We start from the raw sequence: 22,281 nt of genomic DNA, 5'->3' as shown, positions 1-22,281 counted from the left end.
GCCATCATATCATTTTCTGAACTCTTTCTGTGGACCAGGCATGAGTCTGAGAAGGTACCTACGCCTTATTTAAGTTAATCCTCACAAATCTTGAAGAATAACCTGAGGCTCAGCAGAGGTGAGGTGCTCAGAGGGACCAGTAGGTTGGATGGACTCCTTCTCCTGGGGAGTCAGGGTGGGTGGATTTTCCGGGGAGACCAGACTTGTTGACATCACTGGTCCTCAGAGTGTGAGCTGGGAGCTCTGGGGGTCATTGAGATCTTTGCAAGGACCCCAAGGTCTTGGATTTTTCTTCATTAACTACAATCAAAGTGACACATCGCAATAGGCTGAAGGCAAGAGCGGAAATGAGACTCTGGTGGCTTCTACTCAGCCAGACACAAAAGAGGTTTGCAACCATGAAGGCCATTCCTCTGCTCTCACTCCTTTTCTCTGGTTTGGGGAAATATGATACTACTTAATCCAAACATGCTTCTTGTATTAATGTATAATGGGTTTATAGTTTCAAAAAATGAATTAGTATTTTTAAATGTATTGTATTCCCTGATAGTTCAGTTGGTAAAGAATCCACCTGCAATGCAGGAGACCCCAGTTTGATTCCTGGGTTGGGAAGATCTGCTGGAGAAGGGAAAGGCTACTCACTCCAATATTCTTGGGCTTCCCTTGTGGCTCAGCTGGTAAAGAATCCGCCTGCCATGTGGGAGACCTTGGTTCCAACCCTGGGTTGGGAAGATCCCCTGGAGAAGGGAAGGGCTACCCACTCCAGTATTCTGGCCTGGAGAATTCCATGGACTACAGTCCAGGGGATCTTAAAGAGTCGGACACAACAGAGCAACTTTCACTTTCATTTTATTTCTAACATGGTCCTCATCCACAGATAACGGGGGGATAACAAGGTGGGATGGCAGTAGCCAGGCCTCTTCCTCCCCACAGGCTGCCCTGGAAGCCCATGAACCCAGGGGCACTGCCTGTTGTCACCTTGAGCAGGCCGGACTCCCCACTGGGTCTTGTCTCCTGGGGGAGCGTGAAGCCTGGCCTGGGTGGTAGAAGGTGAGACTGAAGTTCCCGGCCTGCTCTGTGTCCCCTCCCTGTGACCTTGACTGAACCATGCAGCCTTTCGCTGGAGCGAGCCCCATGGATGAGGGCCTACTGTGCAACAGGGCTCAGCACGTGGGCTCAGGGCTGAGCCGGGAAACCCCCGTGGGGCCCAGTGTCTGGGAGGGGAGGGTGGCGAGGACAGCTGTGCTGAAGTGTGCTGAGGTAAGGAAGGGCAAGGGCTGGGGGGCTCTGGATACCCACACGGAGCGGCCCCGGGGGTGGTGAGAGGCAAGGAGGGACGCCCAGTGCTCCCAGTCCCTGACCTGCCCCCACACACCCCCTGGCACTGAGGCTGTTCAGTCCAGGGAATTAGAACCTGCAGGATACTGTACCTCTAGAGACTTAGGAAGGGAGGGGTCGTCTCAGCAGCACCGAATGCCCAGGGGAGGGGAGGCTCCCTCTGCTGCTGACGGCTGCAGAGACAGGCTCCCCCGGATATTGACAGCACAGCCTTCAGCGATCTTAATATCAGGGCTGTGTGGGGGTGCTGCGATGCCTGCCGTCACTAGGCAGCTCAGCATCTGCAGGGGCTGGTGTGGGAGGAACCTTCTCGGCTTCCATCTGCTCTTCCTTATAGCAGCTCGCTCGCTCACTCACTGACTCACCCATCCCAGCCCTCCTCTTGCGCACACCCATCCGTCCATTCATTCAACCGCCTACCTGTCCCTTCCTCTAGTCACTCCTGTGCCCACCTGCTGGCCTGTGGTGTCACCCAACAAGGTTTAGTCAGCATCTCCTGTGTGTCAGGTCAAGCGCCCAGGGAAGCAGTGATTTGTGCTTATTGTCTGCCTGCAAGGAGACTGAAAGTCCAGTAGAGAAAATGGTGATAATGGTGACGGTGGTGATGACGATGGAGATGGTGGAGATGCTGGTGTTGGTGGTGATGGTGGAGGTGATGTGATGGAGACGCTGGTGGCGATGATGGAGGTGACGGTGAAGACTTGGCGATGATGGTGATGCTGCTGCTAGCAATAGGAATGAACATTTTTTGAACACACAGTATCTTCCAGGTAGTATTTTAAGCGCTCTGCATACATTAGCTCACTTAAATCTCAAAGTGCATCTCTGAGGGAGATACTATGAAAGCCGCATGTTACAGTCAAGGAAACATGAAGAGGTTGAGTAATATGCCGAGGCCACAGATGCTGAGTGGCTGGACACGTTTCCCTACTGGGCTGCTGGAAGAACACTTCCCTGACTGTTACCAGCCAGGGCAGCAGGGTTCTCATAGGGGTGTGGGTAACCTGGCTGTGTTTTCCGGAGGGAGAGAGGTCAGCTCTGCCTGGAGCTATCAGGGAAGGCCTCACAGAGGAGGTGGCATTCAGCTGGGTCTTGAAGATTGAATAAGAAATTGATAGGAAGAGGGGACAGAAGGAAGGCAGCAGAAAGGAGATAGTGCACAGGGTGTGAAACCAGGCTATTGAGGAGCGGCTGGTGGTTTGGTGGGTGGCGAGTCCAGAGAAAGCGGTGGGAAACTTAAAAGCTGTGGTGCTGCAACCTTGGTAGACCCTGAGTGTCCTGCTGGGGGTCTTGTGAGCAGGGAGCAGGGAGTGAGCTGGCACCATGGGGGCAGCCTCAAGAGGAACCTGACATTCCAGGCCCCAGCGCAGGGACTGGGCAAGCTCTCACTGGGTGAGACACATGGTTGGTGGGGAAAGGCTCACACACAGGACCCTGGTAGAGGGTCCAGGAAGTGCCAACATCCAGTTACACCTCAGAGAGGCCAGGGGTGAGGTTGAGACATGGAAGGTGCTGGCAAGGGACCTGGCTGTGGTCAGTGGCCTGTGGGGCTCAGAGCAGGCAGGGCTGTGCCCCAAGGTGAAGCATGGCCAGTCAGAACCTGCAAGGGGTATGTATGGGCTGGGGTCAAGATGCGGAAACTTTAGGGACGGTATGGAGAGAGGCAGGGTGGGGGAAGGGATGGTCACCCCCAGACCCTGGACTACACGTGGGCAGGTGCATGGAGGGGGGAAGTTGTTGCCTCAGTGGACTGCCTGGACTGCCCACTCAGGGGAGATGTGTGAGCAGGGAGAGCTGGGTCCCACACCTCGGGCCCATCTGCAGTGCCCTCCGCTTTCTCCTCCCAGCACAGGGGCAGCCTGGACCGACACTCAGGCGCCTCAGGGCTGCAGGAGGGTCAGGGCCATCAGTCACGCTGTGCAAGTAGCTCCTTCCTTTAAAGGGGGCGATGCCGCCTCCATTTTCCAGGGTGCAGACACATCGGCTTCCTCCTCGATTCTCTCCAGATCTCAGCTTGCCCGTCTGTGGGGTGACAGGCATACCCCAGGACTGGATTATCTGGGAGGCAGACAGAGGAGGTACGGTCCCCATGGTACAGATGACCCCAAGCCCTTGACTCCAGACCCACAAGTAGCCTTGGGTCTGGAGGGCAGACCCTCCAGGCTCCCACCACTAGGACGGACAGAAGCGCTCAGAAGGTGCATTAAAAAAGTGATCCGTGGCTCCCCAAACAGAAGAGAATATTGACACGGTTATTTTTAGCGTTATTAAAATAAGTCTGTTTTGCTCTTTTTCTGCGCTCCTCTCCCCGACTCAATCTTCGCTTCCAGATTGAATGTGTGTGTGTGTGTCCAGGCCGAGGCGCCAGGGGAGCCACCGCCGCAATCAAAATGTTAATGAGACCCTGATTGTGTCTCTCGACGCCTGCCTCCTCCATTCCTCTGCCTTCCCCAAATGTCGCTGGGCCTCTGGAGCCCTGGGGAGTGGCACCCGCGTTCTTTGGAAATGAGACCTCAGCTTAATGCTCCGTGGAAACAGCCCTCGGGGAGCCTGGAGAACTTGGGGACACGGAGAGATGGGCTTGGCCCAGGATCCTGGCTTCCTCTTCTGTCAGTCCTCCCCCAGGTCAGATTCAGGCCAGTTCATTGGTTGGGACAGAACCATGAGGTCACTGTCCATGGTGCTGGCCCCACCTCACTCAGAACAGGCTTCCCCGGGCACCGAGTGGTCAGAGCTGAGACAGGATGGACAGGGTCTCCGGCTCAGATGGAGATCGTGGGCCCTACTGGTCAGGCAGCTTGGTTGTGGGGAGGTGACCGTGCCCTCAGGATGCTGCTGGGTCTAGCAGACCCTGTCACTTTGAGTTGTGTGATCTGCGGCAAGTTACATGGCCTCTGTGAGCTTCCTTATCTTCCTCTGTGAAAGTGGAATGGTGGGATCCTCCCCGCTGCCCAGGAGTTTCAAGCTCGGAGACAGCGCACCCAGCCCTTTGCTCTCATGGATGGTCAACCACAAAGGCCAGCATGTTTAAAGCCAAACGGCTGCAGATCCCGGACTCTACCACTGCTTCCTGGAGGGCTGGGCAACCTCCCTCACCTCCTTCCTCTTGGCTGTCCTCCCTGGGGGTGCCCGGATCTCCTCACACCCGGCCCCAGCTGAGCCAGCACTGTCATGACCGGCGGCTGTCTGCCCAGGGCTGCGTGTCCACACTGTGATGGTCTTGCCCAGACCAGCCCGGGCTGTGGAGAGCTCTCCAAGTTTCGCCTCTGGGTCCGGGGGAAACATCAGCCCTGCCTGGATCCCTGAGCCACCCAAACAAACCTGCAGGCAGGGCCGCCGGTCGGCAGGAGCAGGGCTCTGATGTCCCTGCTGGGGTCCCCAGGCCTGGGCTCACTTCCGCCTGCACTAACCCCCACTCCCCGTTTTCCCCAGCTCACCCTCTGATTCACACAAAGAGCATGTAAACCGGCCTCCCTATCAACCTACCCTCCCATCTCTGTCCCATCAAGCCCCAAGTCCCGCCCCTGCTGACACCCTCCTGGGCGCCCCCTGGCCCCAGACTGCCAGGGCCAGGGCTCCATCCCCATCCACTCCGGCCTCACCTGGGCTCTCCTCTCCAGGCCCTTCTGGAGCCCCAGCTCGCCTGCCTCCCTCTGGGTCCTCCCTCCTGTCCCTCCCTGGTAACGGTCTCCCTGGCTAACAGCATCCACCTGGGCACCTGCGAGTTCTCTTGGACCTGCATGTGGCCCCGCGTCCGTCCTTTCCCCTGCCGCCTGCCCCTCCTCTGTTGGTCCCAGAGCCGCTATGCACTGCTGCCTGTGAGCAGACGAGCGGAGGGGGGCGAACACCCGCTCTCCCTACAGCCTCTTCACGGCTCACGGCTCTGAATTTTCTACACGATTGGCCATCAGGTTTGCATCCTCGGCGTTCAGATCCCATTGCGGTTTTTCCCCACCATCTTCCCACGTCTAGCTCCAGAGGCTCATCCCCTCACCCCTCACCCCTGCCTGTGCCCACCCATCCCTCCTGCCTCTGGCTCTGTGCCCCACCCCACCCCCCTCCCAGACAGAGCAAAACCTCACTGTTCATTATTTTAACGAGTTAACAGATTTCACCAGTTGCTGTTGCTGGGGATTTGCCTTGGTGGGTAAATGTGGACACAGGCCCAGCTGTCACAGGGCTCCGGGAAAAAGGCACAGGAACCATAACCCGCACACTCTTATGTGGAATTGCCCTTGGGACACGTGCGGAGAAGGAGGGACACGTAGCCCTGGGAGAAGGCAGACTTAGGGGGTCCACAGGCTCAGGGAGGCAGCCTGGGCTGAGATCTGAAGGGCAAGTGGAGAGAAGCCAAAGTGTTCCAGGCAGAGGGAGAAGCCGTGCAAAGGCCCTGGGGTTGGGAGGGAGCCTGGCAGGTAGGATGTATTAACAGAAGCAAGCATGCTGGAATCCAGATGGTCAGGGGAGTGTGGGGCCCGGGCTGAGGCTGACCTTGCAGGGATGGCCTAGTGTGGAGAGGGAGCTGGGAGGCCAGGAGGGGAGGTGGGAGACCAGGCAGGAGGTATGTAATTGGCTTGGAGGAGTCGGGGGTGGCTGCCGAGAGCTGGGGTTGATGGTAGAGGTGGAAGGTGTGGGCAGGGGCACAGCCTGACCCAGCACTGAGAAGAGTTTGCTTCTGAACCAGGAGGGGGTCGCCGCGCAGGGAGAGCCACATTCCTGTCCTAGCCTGGCATCCCTCTGCCTCTATGCTGGTGACCCCTGCTTTGAAGCTCCCCGAAGTCCAGACCGAGACGCCCAGAGCCTCGTTCACAGTGGACACCGTTCACACTGAACACCTCTGGGCCTGCGCTTCCGCACGAAGGGGACAAGTAAGACCTGTTGCCAGCAGGGACACATGGGCGAGCCTTCCGACAGCCTCATCTTCTGAGCCACATGTCACCAGACCCAAGGACCGGGGAGAGGGCGGCAGAAGTCGGGGGTGTGTGCGCCATCCAGACTGGGCACCACCCGGCTCCAAGCGCAGCCAGGCTGACCCCGCCCCTCATCACCAGCTCTGAGACCCTGGAATAGAGGAAGAGGGACGCTCAGGGCAGCTCTCAAGGTGACTGCGAGCAGCAGAGAGAAACTGGACCCCAACCCTGATGGAAACAAGCACGTCAGGCCCGGCGGGGTGCTGGAGGTTCAGAGAGCGGGAGGGCCGGCCTGAGGCTGCAGAGCCAGGCGAGGCGGGGGCCAGGCGGGGCGAGGTGGGGGCCAGGCGGGGCGAGGCGGGGGCCAGGCGGGGGCGAGGCGGGGCGAGGCGGGGGCCAGGCGGAGCCTGTGCCCGTGCCCACAGCCCGGCTCCAAAACCCACGGGGTTTCGGGGGCTGCCCCGTCCACTTCTCCCTCCACCCCTGGGTCTGCTGCCCCCTGTACAGCGAGGAGTCTGGACACAGCCGCTGGGGGCTCCTCTCCAGGGCTGGCACATTCCTGGTCTAAAAAGGAGCCTTTCACCCCCTTGGAGTTGTCTTGTCACCTGCGTCAGGTGTTTCCATCACATCTGATCCTCACCTTGGGGAAACTTAGGGATGAGAGATGCTCTGTGCAAAGGCATTAATACGCTCACTTGCCCTTTATCTTCAGTTCAGCAAGCATCCATTGAGCGCCTGCTGCATGCAGGACTCCATGGCCAGGTCTACTGTGTGTGAGGCCGTGTGATGTTCTGCAGAGTAGGAGGCTTTCAGGGTGGGGGGACGGATTATTCCCCATCTCCCCAACCCCAGCCCTGCCTGAGCACCCTTTGCCCAGGCTCGCGCGTAGTAGGGACCCTGGAAATGGCCCTTTAATTGACTAGAAGGGAAAGGAAGCAGTCTCGGCTCTCCAAGGCGTTGCCATGGTGACTTCTCCCTCACGGCCCTCTTTCTCCCAGCCTCCAGGAAACAGGGTCCCCTTGAACGAGCTCTCCAGGTGGCCAAGGGTCTCTGTGGCCCCTGGGAGCATGCCCCTCATCCTTTGGGGACCCCAACCCGCCAAATGGGCACCTGACTCTAGGTGAACATGGAAGATTCCCCGAAGCCTTGTTCACAGTGGGATGGGGGACAGGGCACCCTGGGGAGCTTCGTCTCCCTCCTCCCTTGGGGTCACACCTCTTCACAAGGGGGCCTGGAAGCTTGCAGTTGCCTGGGAGGTTGGGAACAGCTGACAGGGTTCCCAGAGACACACGAGAAGGACAGGAAAGCCAGGCTGGCCTGCAGCCTGGGGGCGACGTTGCACGTGGGAGGTCTTCATCCCTGAAACAACTTCCTTCTGCACGAGGCTGGCTGGGCATGGCACGGGCTCTGTGCATGCCTCCTCCGGGTCCTCTGACGTCTCACTGCAACCAGGGGGCTGGGCCGGGGTCCTTGGCACCATTTCATGACACAAGTGAACCAGGGGGTGTGCGTGTATGTGTGCGCATGCGTGTGTGTGTGTGTCTGCAGGTGCTTTGGGAATGCGACTGTGACCCTGTTGCTTGGAAACCCTGCTCCTTGGTGAGGACTGCAAGGCAGGGCCATGGCTTTACAGACCACGGTCTGTAAAGGCTGGTGGACACACAGGGGGAGGAGGGTGCAGGGCATCAGCCTTTGGGGTCTTGGATGCTCATGGGGGCCAGGTGTGCGCTGGGCCCTTGGGCTCTACCGGTGAGTAGGCTGAGGGGGCTGTGTACGGGAGCCCAGGTCTGGGAGAGACAGAGGCTGAACCACAAACATCACACCAGTTACAATCTAATTCCGTGGTCATCGGGGGCCCTGGGGTTTGTGCGTCAGAGTGGATGGGCCAGGGTGGGTGTGTGGACCCCTGGGCCACGAGCCCAGATACCCTGGGAACTGGCTCTGCCTTGATGGCTCTCCTGCAACCTGGAACCCTTCCGTGCAGAGCTGTGGGCAAGAATTCTGGTCCTCAGTGACCCTTGGGGGTCTTAACTCCTGTACGCGCCAGGGCTTGGAGCCTGGGGCCTGACCACGTCCTGCCCTCTGCTGATGGAGAAGCCCTCCCCGGCCCGCTGCAGCTGCGGTGTGGAGACAGAGGGCAGAATCGCTTACGTGAACTTCTAAAAGCCCCATCCATTCCCCGAGAGTTGCTCCCTAACTCATCCTGGTACACAGATGGATGGTTTCTTTTAAAGCAGCCTTTTTGGGCCTGAATCACTGTGACCTCTGATGTGAGGGTGGATTCACTCCCCACCCACACCCCCCCACCCCGCCTCCTGCAAGCTTCTTGTTTAGAAGACAAGTGGTCGCTTTGGGTTGTTTGGGGTTTTTAAAAAGAAGAATCTGAGCTGGGGTTTCCATTCACCCAGGGGAGCAGGGGGACGGGTGGGGAGCTGCTGGCTCCTGCACCCCTGACGGGGCAGCAGGGTCCCGGCTCCGCCACTGTGCCCTGTTGGCTGCACTGACCCATGCCGGCCACAGTTGCCCTCTGTGCTCAGACCACAGGGGGTTGTGTTCCCGGTCCAGAACCAGCTCAGGTTCCGGACACACCCAGTCCAGGCCTGCGCGTCATGTGCCCACCAAAGCTTCTGACGTGACCGGGCCTTGGCCCCACTGAACCAACTGGCCCTTCAACTCTTCTTTTGGTTGAAGCCTTTTGCCTGGGACTCAGGCCCCTGCTGTGAATCCTTTGACATACTGAGGCCTTGAGCAAAGCACCTCTTGTGCCTGGACCTCAGTTTCCTGATCTGTAAAATGGGTCCATCTTTGTTCTCACAGCCCAACCTGCAGGACTGGTGTGGGGAGCCAAGGATCTCATGCTCTGTGTCTCCAATTCACAGGTGAGGAGACTGAAGCCCAGGATGACACGGCAGAGGTGGGCTGGAGCCCAGGCGCAAGGCGTCTGGGGACCCCTGTGCTTGTGACTCTGTTGCAGTGGGGCGGAGTTTGGTCCTGGGCCGCACGCCTCTGCTCCACTCCTCCTCTCTGTGCTTGGAGGACTCCTGCATAGACCCAGAGGCGGGCCCGCAGTGGGGAGGGGCTTTGCAGGGGGTGGCCAGCAGGATGTCTGGGCACTGGAGAGGCTTGTCCGGTGGAAGGTCAGAGACGCACGCTCAAGACCGGGGTTCCCCACTCCTACCAGGCAGCCTTCGTGCCGGATGCTCAGACTTGGAGCGGCGGCCCTGGGCCTTGTTCTTGCCTCTGCCACCTGCTCCTCAGACCCGAGGCGCCCGAGGGGCCCGAGGGTGGCTTTGTCCATCACCAAACACAAGGAAGCCCTGTGCAGGGCGCTCATGATCTGCTCGCTTCCTCTGAGCTGCTGTGTGTGTGAATCTCAGCCCACCAAGGACACACAGAGATGCTTTCTGAAGGTCAAGGAGGTAGTCTGAAAGTATGCTGGGGTGCGCCCTGGCTTTACCCCAATTTTACTGGTACGGAAAGGGGAGACCAGAGTGCTGAAGTCTTTTGCCCCAGAGGATGGGCAGGCAGGGCTGGGCCCCCTCTGCGTCCCCCTCTCGGGTAGAGAGGACCCGCTGCCGGAGCCCTGTGATTAGAAGGATTTCGCTGTCCTTGGCTTAGTGCTCTGCAATCACCATCCAGCTATTCTTAATAAGTTATTGACAATGCCCTTGCATTTTGGTTTTTCCACTGAGGCCTGCAATCCTGCAGCTGGTCTTTTCCACACTTCACATCCTCTCACTGCATCTCTGCGACCTCCTTTGTGAAACTGGGATGACCGCACCTTCTGGCAGGAGATGGAGGGGTTAAATGAGTCGGTGGATGGATAACCTCCCCCAGAGCAGCTGCTGCCCTCCCGCTGATTTTCATCATCTCACTTGCTTCTCCCCATGACCCCCACGGTCAGCTGAGCCCACACTCCAAACACTTACCAAAGGGAGAAGCTGGGACTTGGAGGTACTGAGTGATTTATCCTGGGGCACAGAGCAAATCAGAACAGAGCCGGGAGCTCTTCTGTCACTGCCTCCTTGGCGGGGCGGTGGGGGTGGGGGGGGTTGGGGGGGTGGGGGGGGTGGCTTTCATGGCCCAGCAGGTGTCCACCCATCCATTTGGCTCAGCGACCAGATGACCCAGCACCACTGGGGATTGCCGTGGGTGCACACTTTGGGTTGGCAGGGTTCAAAGACCCAGACACAGTTCCCACCTCACTCCCACAGAGAGTGAACCTCCTTCTCAGCCAAGTAGGGGTCACCTCTGGAGACCTGCAGGCCCCAGGGTAGTGGTCCCTCCCCAACCCCCAAAAGCCTCACCTTGGGCAACTTTGTTGGCTAGGATTAACCCCTTCTCTGCTTTATTCTTCTTCTTTTTCAGTTTTAGCCCAAACATCCCTTTTCTGGAAAAAAAAAAAAAAAAGGAAGAACAACAAAAAAATACAGTAATAGCAACTTTGGCTCATTCAGACACGTTCAGAGAAAATACACACACACACACACAAACACACTGCGTTTTTCTGGAAGCTGTCCATCCTCCTTATCAAAAGACAAGTGTCAAGGGACTTCCCAATGGTTCAGGGGTTAAGACTCGGCACTGTCACTACTGCGGCCCAGGTTCCATCCCTGGTTGGGGAACTGAGATCCCACAAGCTGTGCAGCACAACCGAAAAAATAAAACCCGCAAGTGTCAGGATGACCCAACACACTCTCCAGATAGGTCTGCTTTTGCAGAAACCACGGAAACCCCACCTGAACAGAAACCATGAGATCCACCTAGAACCACAGTTAAAAGACAGCACTGTTTTTACCTCCATTTCCCTTTACTCACCTACGCCAGGCACTCAAAACAAATGATTTCATTTAGTCATCACGGCAACCCTCTCCTACCCATCTTACAAATGAACAGCCAAGGCTCAGGGAGAGCAGGCAATGTTTCCAAGGTCACACAGCCCCTACATATCAGAGCTACTCCTGGAGCCAGGTCTGCTTGATTTCAGAGCCCAGACTCTAAGCATGGAGAAGCCTGAGCCTGCTGATTCCCCCAAGCAGAATAAAACACCCTCTCCACAGCCAAGCTCCCAGACCATTTCCAAGGGCCAGCAGTCCTGGGGTTTGTTGAGGTCATGCCACAAGTGCATAGCTCAGCTGACACATGGTATATACCTGGAATGTCAGCCACTATCATTATTATTATTATTAGCCAAGAGCAGGAATCCATTTGGGGGCCTCCTTCTCAACTCAGGGCTTCCCTGGTGGCTCAGCCAGTAAAGAATCTTCCTGCAATGAGGGAGACTCAGGTTCAATCCCTGGATCAGGAAGATCCCCTGGAGAAGTGAATGGCTACCCACTCAAGTATCCTTGCCTAAGAATTCCATGGATAAAGGAGTCTGACAAGCTACAGTCCACGGGGTCACAAAGAGTCAGATATGAGTGAGTGACCAACACTTTCACTTTTCTCAACCCAGGAAAGGGCCCAGTCTGCTGTCTCCAGCTGATGCCAGGAGCATCCTGACCCTCTGCTGGCCTCCTGAGAGAACCCTTCTCTGGAACTGTGTAGAAGGGTGGCAAGTCAGAAAAAGTCCTGGCCTTGCGGCGGTCAGGTTGATGGGGCGGCCATAGAGGAGGCAAGAAGAGGAACAGGAGCAGAAGGGAGGAGAGAGCAGCAAAGCTCAGGCTCTTTCAGGGAGCGTCCTGGAGCAACACAAGGACAGTGGAGCAACCAGGGACGCTGCCCCTTTGGCTGACATATTTAGGACTCACGAGGGGGTGGACGGCAGTGGCCAGGTTTAGGGCCTCCACAGCCAGACTCCCTGGGTTCTAAAGCCATCTCTGCCTCCTGAAACAGGTCACTTAACCTCTCTATACTCCTGGGTCCTCGTGTGTAAATGAGATAACAAACGTAAAGCATTTAGCCCAGTACCTGGAACATATTAGTTGCTCAATAAATGTTAGTTATTCTCATTATTTGAAGTGATAAAGTTAGGACCAATGAGAAGAAACAACTAGGAGACAGACGTCCCCTCCATTCACTTATTTGCTTATTTACTCTTTTACGTCCTGCTTTGCTCCAGATGGGGAATTAAGGAGCCTTCCGTGTTGGTGCTGTGTGGACAGTGAAGGAACTGCACTGGGTGGGAGTGTGTTCCCTGGTCCTGGACACGTGCAAGCAGACACCCGAGAACCACTAATGGAGGATGTTGTAGAGAGGACAGACATCGAAATCCAATGGGGGAGGGGGACTGGCCTCAGGGACCTGGGGGTGGGGGCGGTGATCCTTTGAGACCCTGAAATACAGTAAAATGGAAATAATAGGCTCCAAAGCCACCCAGACATGGGTGGATTGGACAAGTCACAGCGATTCTTGGAGCCAGTTTCCTCCAGGGTACAATGGAGATAAATAACAAGGTACATTCTTCACAGGATTGTTCTAAGAATAAAAAGGGGGAAGTAAGCAAAATACCTAGGACAGTGTCCAAGATGTAGAGAGTATTAAAACATGCCTTTTGGAGGTAGTATTTTTCCCACTTTGATTTGCCGTCAGCTGTGACAAGAACATCCTTTTACGTCTCCCAGGAATCTTAGCTACACCAGGGAAATCCCTCTTTCCTGAAAGTCTTGAAGAAAATTTCCAATAATAGTTTTTCCTTTCCTGTTTTCAAAGGAGAGTTACCCAGCAGAGGTACCACGGCCAGTGCCTTCCAAACCCTGAATTGCCACTGTGGTCCCCAAGGGCTCACTGCCTGTGATCATTTCACGGAGGCAGAAGCAATGTTCCTGGGAACCTGGCCAGCAAGCTCTCAGATGACTTGAGAAGACTGAGCTATTTCCACTTGGTAACAGGAAGGAGATCCAACCAGTCCATTCTAGAGGAGATCAATCCTGGGTGTTCATTGGAAGGACTTATGTTAAAGCTGAAACTCCAATACTTTGGCCACCTCATGCGACGAGTTGACTCACTGGAAAAGACTTTGATGCTGGGAGCGATTGGGGGTGGGAGGAGACGGGGACGACAGAGAATGAGGTGGCTGGATGGCATCACCGTCTTGATGGACATGAGTTTGAGTGAACTCCGGGAGTTGGTGATGGACAGGGAGGCCTGGCGTGCTGTGGTTCTTGGGGTCGCTAAGAGTCGGACACGACTGAGCGACTGAACTGAACTGAACAGGAAGTTGCTACCAATAAATAAGAGTACCTACCAGAGGGAGACTGAATACACCTTTAGGGAGCAGAAGTGTTCATCACGGATGGCCTCAGCATTCTGAACTCTCCCACGGGGCAGCTGGGGACTGAGGCATCGGGGCACGCCTTAGGCTGCTATCGTGGGCATGGGAGGAGGGAGAGGTGTCCCACCTTTTAGAAGAGGCAATCCATGTGGCAGACTTCACTGCTGTCTTATTTTAAAGAAATTGCCACAGTCTCCCCAACCTTGAGCAACCACCAACCTGACAGATCCATCAGCAGCCATCAACATCGAGACAAGACTCTCCACCAGAAAAAAAGATTACCTCTCACTGAACGCTCAGCATCTTTTTTCAGCAACAAACTATTATTTTTAGCAATAAAGTATTTTTTAATTAAGGTACGTACGTACATTCTTTAAGACATAATGCTTTTGCACACTACAGTATAGTATAAACACCCCCCAACCCCCCACTTTGATTTTGGCTGCACCACGCAGCTTGCTGGATTTTATTTACTTGACCAAGGATTGAACACAGACCCTTGGCAGTGAGAGTCATGAGTCCTAACCACTGGACCACCAGAGAATTCCCTGAACACCTTTCAGATGCATTAGAAAACTGAAAAATCCATGCAACTCATTTAATTATACAGTTTAGGGCTTTCCTGGTGGCTCAGTGGTAAAGAATCTGCCTGAAACAGGCACCCCTACCCCTTAAAACCAAGAGTTCTTCATTCTGCTATCTACTAGACACACCTAGGAGGTTTTTTGCCTGGAAAATTCCACAGACACAGGAGCCTGGTGGGCTACACAGTCCATGGGGTCACAAAGAGTCGGACACGACTGAGCGAGTGAGCCAGAGAACAGGTTTGAAACATGCCAACATCCGGAACCACCCTCAGAGATTCTTCATTGATTTGGGGGAAGAATCAGTTTTGAGAAGATCACAGCTCAGACTCCCTGCAGAAGAAGCCAGAACACTTCTAGTAATGCCCAAGGAATTGACAACCCACACTACTTTCTGGAGGGGGGCTGATGTTTGTTTCATAAACACACAAGGGTGTTTGCCTGGAACCCTGAGTCAGTCCTCAAGGATACTCCCAGCATGGTGCCCAGTGTGAAAAGGCTTCTTGATGAAGGTTGATTCCTCCTCCTCAGCCACATGACGTCCACAGTAGAGAGCGGACACAGCTCGCCAACCCAGAAGGATCGAGTCACTGGCAGATCAGGCAGCAGGCAGTAAATTGGAGACACAGAACCCAGCTCAGGACCCAGCTTGAGCCCACCTGTTGGCTCCAGAATCTGGGGCTGGATGCTTAACTCAGATGAGCTTGTTTCAGTCACATATAACTCAATATTTCTTATCTAGCCACAGGGTGATGTTTAAAAAGGACACAACGTTTAGACAATGTAGAATGTGCTATGAGATGAAGTGAAGGTGCTCGGTTGTGTCCAACTCTTTGTCACCCCATGGACTATAGAGTCCATGGAATTCTCCAAGTCAGAATACTGGAGTGGGTAGCCTTTCCCTTTTCCAAGGGATCTTCCCAATCCAGGGATTGAACCCAGGTCTCCAGCATTACAGGCAGATTCTTTACCAGTTTAGCCACAAGGGAAGCCCAAGAACAAGGAAGTACGTAGCCTATCCCTTCTCACGTGGATCTTCCCAACCCAGGAATTGAACCAGGGTCTCCTGCATTGCAGGCAGATTCTTTACCAACTGAGCTATCAGGGAAGCCCTACATGTGCCAAAGATTATTATTATTTTCTTGATGACAAGAAAACATGCTACAATATTCCCCTGAGTTTAAAATTTTTTAAACATACTTTGACACTCACCATGTTCCATGAAATACCAGGTTATACACATTAGCTCTTTGGATCCCCGAAATGTACCATGCATGAGACAGATGCTATTATCACCCATTTTTACAAACAAGAGGTTGTCAGGGGCCTCTAGGGGTGGGATTCAGGGAGGGAGACTCAAGGGGAAGGGGATATATGTATACATACAGTTTATGCATGTTGTAGTAGAACAGAAACTAACAACATTGTAAAGCAAGTGTACTTCAATTTAAGAGATATATTTATAACATAAATAAAACTAAATTTAAAAAAAGAGGATGCCAGTGGTTTCCAGTCAATATATTGGGATCAGCCAGTAACTCAGGAAGAATTGCCTGGTAAGTCTTCAAGGCAGCTGCCATCACCCACCCTGCTCCAGTGTGTCAAGGTTTCCAGCACGGGAACCCCACCACATACACTTCCAAAAAAGGATGCGAGTCTCTGGCTTAGGGTCTATTGAATCTCCCCCCAGGGCCACCCAAAGATAAGAGACACACAGAAATGTCCGTACCCACCTGGTCTCCTCAGGGTGAAAGCTACCGTGACTCCGATATCTGCGTGCAAACAACGAGAGCATTAAACAGTGTGTGTGTTTAACACGCTTCTGCTCATCTGTTGAAGGTGGACCCCAGGGCTCACGCAGGCAGGGAGGCAGCCAGCCCAGCACACAGACAGAGGAGCCGGGCAACTGGAGATCGGGTCTCATCTATGTCCCTTTCTGACTGTGTCTCTGGGGCCAGCCATGGGACTTCTTTGAGCTCCAGTCTCCTCTTCTGCAGGAAGTGGCGATAAAGTTCACTCTGCTTTTCTCACGGGGTGCTGTGTGTGTGACCTCCTTGAACCCTCATGCTGCACTGTTAAAAGTTCTACAAATAACTACTTTACGGTCATGTCCACAGCTCAGGGGTGCCGGGATTAGGAAATGGCTCACAACCATGGTCTCTATGTGGGTTTCCACTTGTGTCATCAGATTCCTCTTCTAGAATCATCTTTTCTACCTTCAGTGCAGAATAGAAGCAGCTCAGGCCAAGAGGCCAAACACTAAGTTAATTGTATCAATGGGTGTGACCAGTCCAGGCCCCTCCCGCTCTCCTTCCCATCTAAGAGGACTCAGGTCACCTCCGTACCTCACTCTCCAAACACAATCATAACATCCAGTGTAGAAAAAGAATTTTTTTGATTTGTGAGTTTCTATATATGATAACTCTTGAAAATGTTTTAAAATATATATTTGAAAAATATGTTACATTTAATATATTAATGTTTAATAAAATTCCTTTATCAAAAGAATGGATTTGCAGGGAATCAGGTCTATCTTAAACAACAAAACAAAACCAAGCTTCATCACCATTTTGAGGTTATCCATAGAGCCTTGAAGAAGTTTCTAGCTGCCAGTTGGAAATACCTTCTTGAGTACATGCTCTCTGTATGCTCATCTTACTTCTAAGACTGGCATAGATTTATTAAAGGCAAACCAGCAAACACAGAATTAGCTATAATGTGGGTTTTGACAGAAGACTGTGAAAATATAAATTCACATGACATCCTGCCTTGTTGAGACTCTGAAACTTTTCTTCCCCTCTCCCTATGATCTGCCCATTAGTATTCTCCTGATCGTATCCTATTTGTTCAGAGCAATGATGATCAACTTTGGTTGTACATCGGGTTCTTATTGAAGAGCCTGCTAAAACTCTTTCACACATTATGGTCAGATCCCATCCCAGAGTCTGATTTCATTGGTCAGAGTGGGGCCAAAGCACAGTAGTCTTTTTAGTTCCCCACGTGATTCTGAAGTGCATCAGGGTTTCAAACGCCTATGGCTAAGTTATCTGTGCTGATGAGCTGTGTTCTCAGAGACAAGGTTTGTATTTTTTAAGGAAGTTCAAAGATAATATTTTAACCAGCAGGAACAATACCATTTAGGAAATTCAGAGTGCTTAGTGAATTTATGTGGATAGGCTGGGTGAATTTTATTGTCCAGCCTCAACTCCTCTTCCACTCAACCTTCATCCCAACAGTTAGCCCATAGAATTTGTTGTCTTCTCTAACTCTGCATGGGATCAGCTCAGTCTTGATGGAACTGAGTCCTTCAGTTTAAGAGAGAAGGGTCAGTCCTCTATTGGGTCCGAGGTGTCCCAGGCAATGAACTGAGTAGATGCAGTATGTTCGTGCCTGCTAAGTCGCTTCTGTCGTGTCAAACTCTTTGCAACCCCATGGACTATAGCCCACCAGGCTCCTTTGTCCATGGGATTCTCCAGGCAAGCATTCTGGAATGGATTGCCATGCCCTCTTTCAGGGGATCTTCCTGACCCATGGATTGAACTCTGTGTCTCATGTCTCCTACATTGGAAGGCAGGTTCTTTACCACTAGCGCCACCTGGGAAGCCTGAGTAGATGGAGAACTGATTCCCAATCTGGTGGGAAACACTCCATTTTTGCCTACTGTAATATGGAATCTCCCACCTTGCTGAGGTAAATGGATATTTCTCTGGTAGGTCCTCATTTTGTATATTCCAGCCCCATCAGCCATCACAGTGAGATTCAGACATCACCAGCTCAGCACATTGTCACTGAAAACATTGCTATTTCACCTGCCAGAGTCTAGGAAATGCCCCTCCAAGGATGCAAATGAATCCTCCCTCCTGTGGTTTCTCTGAGCCAAGGGTGACTCTGGAATAATCTGGAGTCACATTGGGTAGAACCATCCCGGGTTAAGCCAGTCTCTGACAGTCCTTCAGAAACCCTTGCCAAAAACTCAAGGGCAAAGTGGTAGGAGGTGCTGTTGTAGGTCTGTTCCAGGAAAATGGAGACTTTTTCCCGCATGTCTCTCGCCCACCCTGCAGCACACCGAGAGCACCCACTACTGAGACCATCTTCCAAGGGTTGGAGGAGCCTTTTTACCCACGGCCACTAGCCTCCATCCTCTCCTGCTCCTCCTCCTCTCTAGCTAAGATCAGTGTGTGGCTGGGCTGGCTGGAGAGCAAGGAAGATAGAGAAACAAATCTGCAGGTCATGTCATTGACTCAGTATACTTAGGGCCGCTGGACTCGCTGACCCCAAGCTTTCTCTTTCCTGGGTCCCCAAGAAAATGTTCATTTTTATTGCATCCTCTTTATATGCTGGCTAATCAGAGCCCTGATCTCTGTTCTCCTAAAGATAAAAGGATCAATCTCTAAGTCCCAAATAGACTTACTTAGAACAAGCATCTCTCTCTCCCTATGTCCCAGCATAAATCAGTCTTCAAGCTTCCACCCTTTTGAGACTGCCATCTTTTCTTTACTCCCCAAAATTTCCTTTCCACATCTATTCCCCGAGTATCTTTTGGCACAATGATAACAGTATGGCACCACCGCTTGGCATGTTTCTCTCGGGTCATGTTTAAGGTTTTTGTTCCCATGTGGTCTTCCCTTCTTTGAGTCAGCTGTCCTGCAGAACATTTGTATTCTGCTTTCTGCTCCTACTACAGGTGGAAGTAAGTCACTGAGGCAGAGATTCTTCTCCCTGCAGGCAGCAGGGAGGGCGAGTCCCTCTGCTTCACAGTGAAGTATATGAAAATCGATCTGGACTCCACCCCATTCAGCTTCTTCCCATCTACGTTTGCCAGCAATAAAGGTGATCTGTTGGTCCCAATTTGCCGCATGGGTCTATTTCTCAATGGTTTCAAACATAACAGGGAAAGAGAGAGATACAGTCATAACCCTAAGAAAACCAACAGACTGACATATAAAGATTTTGTTATAGGTGAGTTTCATTCAACTCCATAATGGGTAAAGAGAGGATCTCGAAAATTCCTTTTGAGTCTCATTTTATTGGTGTAATGGAATCAAAGACAGAAGGATGGGTGCTATATTAAGTTAAATAATTAAATTAAATCCTCCCTTTGTAGGATTCTCAGAGCCTTTAATATGCTGACCTTCATCATGACTTTCCAAGGAGAGTGATAGAGTGTTCAGACTTTTCTAAATGAATTGGACCACATCTTTATCACAAAGAATCTAATAGTAAAGAGCAGCATTTGGGACACCCAGAGAAAGGAACTCTGGCAACTAGCAGTGCTCTTTTCTCTTTTGAAATTTATGAGATGAGCAGTTACCACGTAAGAGCCTTCGAGGAGGAAGAGACCCCAGAGCATCCCTCCCTCACATTCCCTCCTTGCAGCCACACTGCTCCTACTCTCATACAGACCTCTCTCTAACTGCGCCTTTCTGGATCCATTCTTTCTCATTCCTGCAAACTAGTCTCCACTCTGAAGCCATCTTTGAAAACTAGAAGAGCAGAGAACTTCCTTAATATGATAAAGAATATCTACCTAAATCTTAGAGTTAATATCACATCAATGGTAAATATTAAAAGACTTTCTCTAAGATTTAAATAAAAGGATGCAAAGATGTTAGTTGTCAAGACATAGAGAACAGACTTGTGAACACAGTAGTGCAGGAAGAGGGTGTGACAAACTGAGAGAGTAGCACTAAAACATATACACTACCATGTACAGAACAGCCAGCCAGCGGGAAGGTCTGGACAACACAGGGAGTTTGACTCTGGGCACTGTGACAACCTAGCGGGTTGGGGTGGGAGGGAGGTTCAAGAGGGAGGCGACATATGTATACTCAGGGCTGATTTACGTTGTTGTAAGGCAGAAATCAGACTTTATTTTTTGGGGCTCCAAAATCACTGCAGATGCTGATTGCAGCCATGAAATTAAAAAGACGCTTACTCCTTGGAAGGAAAGTTATGACCAACCTTGATAGTATGTTAAAAAGCAGAGACATTACTTTGCCAACCAAGGTCTGTCTAGTCAAGGCTATGGTTTTTCCCGTGGTCATGTATGGATGTGAGAGTTGGACTGTGAAGAAAGCTGATCGCCAAAGAATTGATGCTTTTGAACTGTGGTGTTGGAGAAGACTCTTGAGAGTCCCTTATACTGCAAGGAGATCCAACCAGTCCATTCTAAAGGAGATCAATCCTGGGTGTTCATTGGAAGGACTGATGCTAAAGCTGAAACTGCAATACTTTGGCCACCTCATGCGACGAGTTGACTCACTGGAAAAGACTCTGATGCTGGGAAAGGTTGGGGGCGGGAGGAGAAGGGGACGACGGAGAATGAGATGGCTGGATGGCATCACCGACTCTGTGGACATGAGTTTGAGTGAACTCCGGGAGTTGGTGATGGACAGGGAGGCCTGGCGTGCTGTGATTTATGGGGTCGTGGAGAGTCAGACACGACTGAGCGACTGAACTGAACTGACTGAAGGCAGAAATCAACACACCCTTTAAGGCAATTATCCTCCAACTAAAAAAAAAAAGATGTTTGCTATCAGCCCTTCTATCCAACACTGTACTTGAGGCCCTCTCTTAACAATTCAATAAAGTTTGATTAGTTGAATTAATAAGTGGAGGATTTCCTTGAAGTCCAGTGGTTAGGACACCTTGCTTTCAAGGCTGAGGGCCTAGTAAGGGAACTAAGATTCCACAAACCACGTAGCCAGTCAAAAAGTAAATAAAGTTTGATTCGTTGAATAAGCGAGTTCAGTATGTCATCTAGAAACAAGGTCAATTTTTAAAAAATCGATTGTACATTTCTATATCAATAACAAGGGGATTCCTTCGTAGCTCAGTTGGTAAAGAATCTGCCTGCAATTCAGGAGACCTGGGTTTGATTCCTGCATGGGAAAGATCCCCTGGAGAAGGAAACAGCAACCCACTCCAGTATTCTTGCCTAGAGAATCCCATGGACAGAGGAGTCTGGAGGGTTACAGTTCATGGGATCGCTAGAGTTGGACACAACTTAGCAAGTAAACCACCACCACCACCATTCCAATAACAAAGTATTAACTAAAATTATAAATAAAAGATATCATAAGAGCATCAAAAAATTTGAAAACCTGGGAATAAACCTAAAAAATATGAGCAAGATTTCTATACCAGAAATTACAAAATAAGATCAGTGAAGGGATACTCCATGCTCATAGATGGAAAAATGCAATATTGGAAAGATGCAAAACCTCCCTAACTTAATAGAGATTACTATTTGCTCTATCCACTTGTGAAATTTTTCAAGTCATATATTTATAATTTGTGTGTGTGTTTTATGTGTATATGTCAAGCGTCAGGAAGATTATCTGATGAAGGAAATGGAAACCCACTCCAGTACTCTTGCCTGGAAAATCCCACGGACAGAGGATCCTGGTGGGCTACATAGGACTGCACAGTTGGACACAACTTAGCAGCTAAAGAACAACAATATGCTTCAACAAAATGCTTCCCTTTTTAAAAACATAGATTCTGGGATCAAAGTCTTGGCTTTCATTATCAGCTCAGCCACCTGCTAATTATGGAAACTTGAGCAAATCTTTAAACTTTCTGCAACTCAGTTTCTTTTTAGATCCTTATTTTTTTTTTTAATGTGGACCATTTTAAAAGTCTATTGAATTTGTTATAACATTGCTTCTGTTTTTCGTTTGTTTGTCTTGGTTTTTGGGCACTGAGGCAGGTGGGGTCTCGGCTCCCCAGCCAGGGATCAAACACACACCCCTTGCACCAGAAGGTGAAGTCTTAAACCCTGGACTGCACCTGTTTCTTCATCTGTAAATTAGAGGATAAGATATGCCTCTCTTAGAGAGCTGTCATGAAGACTAAATGATATAAAACATACAACATTCTATTTGTAAATACTGAAGTGCTATATCGTACTGTTGCCGTTGTTTAGTACCTAAGTTGTGTCCAACTCTTTATAATACTATGGACTGTAGCCCACCAGGCTCCTTTGTCCCTGAGATTTCCCAGACAAGAATAGTGGAGTGGGTTGTCATCTCCTTCTCCAGGGGATCCTCCCGACCCAGGGATAGAATCCACATTTCCTGCACTGGCAGGCAAATTCATTACCACTGAACCACCAGGGAAGCCCACCATATCCCAAACATGTTAATTAAAAGAAAAAACTGGATCGACATTCTATGAATGTCCCTTAGGGCTCTCCACATTAGAGGCTCAGCCTGTTAATCCAGTATTTGACTTC

General features: G+C 51.6%; 1 long non-coding RNA gene across 2 annotated transcripts in view; it reads right to left on the bottom strand.

The window, feature by feature from the left end:
• Window positions 1-9,336: 9,336 nt before the first annotated feature.
• The window catches only part of LOC129538950 (uncharacterized), a 48,714-nt gene continuing 35,769 nt past the window's right edge, over window positions 9,337-22,281 (bottom strand). The window contains exons 1-3 of one of the 2 annotated variants that reach the window (XR_008682366.2): window positions 15,779-15,884; window positions 10,556-10,638; window positions 9,337-10,032 (exon numbers count right to left, since the gene is read on the bottom strand). This is a non-coding gene — a long non-coding RNA (uncharacterized LOC129538950). Of the gene's footprint in view, window positions 10,033-10,555; window positions 10,639-15,778; window positions 15,885-22,281 lie in introns of those variants that run through there. The other variant, XR_016039310.1, reaches the window with a different exon arrangement.

Source organism: Moschus berezovskii, chromosome 16, assembly GCF_049115385.1.
Source record: "Moschus berezovskii isolate FMDL1 chromosome 16, NW_MosBer_1.0, whole genome shotgun sequence".
NCBI classification, from domain to species: domain Eukaryota; kingdom Metazoa; phylum Chordata; class Mammalia; order Artiodactyla; family Moschidae; genus Moschus; species Moschus berezovskii.
This window is presented reverse-complemented; position numbering and strand designations above follow the sequence as displayed.